Here is a 2,515-nt window from a genome sequence, read left to right as displayed (position 1 = left end):
CCAAGGTCCCCTCGCAGGCCCTTGGCTCCTTCTTTTCCAGGCCGCACTGATGCACGGGAAGGGCCACTTCCCGGTCGCCCAGAACCCGGCTGGGCCGGACCGGGACTCGGGCATGGGAGGGCCCAGCCGGCACCAGGGCATTTTCAAGGGAGGGAGTGGTACCAGCCCGGGGGTGCACTGCAATTCGGTTCCCCCCCGAGGGGACGTCGTGCGGGGTGAACTTGGATTCCGTCTCGGAGAGGGACAGGGGACAGGGGCCGCCCCCTACCATCCTCGATCCCTCACACATCAGTCGGGCAATCCCCGGGGGGAAGAGGCCCTCCGAAGTCCCGGTCCTCACCCAAGCACCCCATGTGGCCGCGGACCGCTCCGCCGGCCAGGGCGCGCCAGGGCAGGGCCCGGCCCAGTGCCTACGGTGTGCACTTTCAGGAGGTGGCCGAGGGCTTCGGGCTGATGCCGTTGTTCGCTCGGGCCACTCTGCCGTTAATGATCCTTCCGCAGGGTCACCTACGGAAACCTTGTTACGACTTTTACTTCCTCTAGATAGTCAAGTTTGATCATCTTCTCGGCGCTCTGCCAGGGCCATTGCCAACCCCGGCGGGGCCGATCCGAGGACCTCACTAAATCATCCAATCTGTAGTAGCGACGGGCGGTGTGTACAGAGGGCAGGCACTTAATCAACGCCGAGACTCGCGCATGTGTTAGACTCATTGGTCTGTGTTTCAAGACGGGTCCGGTGGGTATCCGACATCGCCGCAGACCCATGGCGCCCGGCGTGGGCCTTCCCGCCCGGCGGTGCGACGCAGTCGGTGCGCACTGAGAACAGTCCACCCCAGTCGACAGTCGCGCCGGGAGCAGGGGGCCCCGTCCCTCCTTCAACCGTCCGGCATGCCCTGAGGGGCGGCTGGGGGACGGTTGCCCGGGGAAGGGCGAGGAGGCGGTTGAATCTCCCTCGGCCCGCTGACACGGCAAAGCTGCTGCCAGGGGGGCTGTAACACCCTCCCCCAGAGCGGAAGGCCACCTGCCACCCCGAAGCCTTCCCAGCCGACCCGCAGCCAGTCGCGGCGCACCGCCGTGGAGGAAATGGGCCCTGCGGGGGCCGGGTAGGACCCAGGCTCCGGTCCCGCGGAGGGGATCGGGAACTCCCGTGCCACCGACCTTCCCGCAGTGTTGAATCCTCTGGGCGGACTGCACGGACCCCACCCATTTACCTCTCGACCGTTTCACGCCCTCTTGAACTCTCTCTTCAAAGTTCTTTTCAACTTTCCCTTACGGTACTTGTTGGCTATCGGTCTCGTGCCCGTATTTAGCCTTAGATGGAGTTTACAACCCACGTTGGGCTGCATTACCAAGCAACCCGACTCTGAGAAGACCCGATCCCGGTGCACCGGGGGCCGCAGACGGCCTAACACCGTCCACGGGGTGAGCCTCGATCAGAAGGACTTAAGCCCCCTGAGCAACGCAGGGGAGTCGGTCTTCTGTACGCCACATTTCACGCGCCCGCCGCCGGGAGGGGATTCAGCGCTGGGCTCTTCCCTCTTCACTCACCGTTACTGGGGGAATCCTGGTTAGTTTCTTTTCCTCCACTTAGTAATATGCTTAAATTCAGCGGGTCGCCACGTCTGATCTAAGGTCGTAGTCGGAAGAATGACGCAGGAGCGTCAAAGGGGGCTGCCGGGGAGAGGCCAGGCCCCTGCCGGAGCAGGGGCCTGGTGTACCTGGCAGCGCGTGCCCTCTTTCCCCGGATCACATCCGGAAGGGCTTCGCCCTCTCTGGGAAGCCGGCCGCGGAGGTGGGCACCCGAGGCATGTGTGCGGGGGCAGCCGGTGGGACACCACAGACAGCCTCATGCGGCACACAGCCAGGCGCCCTGGGAATAGGCCCGGGGTGGAACGGTCGCCAGGCCCTTTCTCGGGGCCAGGCGTGCCGGCGGCGTACCTCCATGGCAGGACCCAGCGAGGGACCCTGCCACGGGCGATCGGGGGGTCTGAACTTGTAGGGGGACAAAGAGGTAGCGGAGCTAACCCTGCGACGGCTCCAGCCGCGTCCCGGGGAAGCCCCAGGGCGATTGACGATTGAGTGACCCTCAGATAGGTATGCCCCAGGAGGAAGCGGGGCCGCAAGGTGCGTTCGAAGGGTTGATGATTAATGTGTCCTGCAATTCACACATATTCTCGCACCTATCTGCATTCTTCATCGACGCGCGAGCCGAGTGATTCACCGCCAAGAGTCACAGGCAACTTTTCGAAAACGTTCGCCCACCTGCTAGTGCAGGAAAGGCGGGAGGAAGGCGACACCGTCCGTCCGCCGCCTGCACGGAAAGACGATGTGATTTTTTGGACTCTACCAAAAATGAATCAAAATGTCATTTGGATCGGGCCTCATGTTGAATAACCACTTTTTAAACCCTCACAGTGACCAAAATCGCCATTTTTACAGAGTTTTTCTTACTCAAAATCTTTAAATTTTGACCAATTTCAGGCACAGAAATGACTTTAAACACACTTATTTTAGT

General features: G+C 61.9%; 1 non-coding gene across 1 annotated transcript; it reads right to left on the bottom strand.

The window, feature by feature from the left end:
* Nucleotides 1-2,080: 2,080 nt before the first annotated feature.
* On the bottom strand, nucleotides 2,081-2,232 carry LOC147698014 (5.8S ribosomal RNA). The gene has a single exon (XR_015299478.1). It is a non-coding gene; the product is annotated as a 5.8S ribosomal RNA (ribosomal RNA).
* Between the last annotated feature and the right edge of the window lie 283 nt (nucleotides 2,233-2,515).

This window comes from Lissotriton vulgaris, chromosome 8 (assembly GCF_964263255.1).
Source record: "Lissotriton vulgaris chromosome 8, aLisVul1.2, whole genome shotgun sequence".
In the NCBI taxonomy this organism is placed as follows: Eukaryota; Metazoa; Chordata; class Amphibia; order Caudata; family Salamandridae; genus Lissotriton; species Lissotriton vulgaris.
This window is presented reverse-complemented; position numbering and strand designations above follow the sequence as displayed.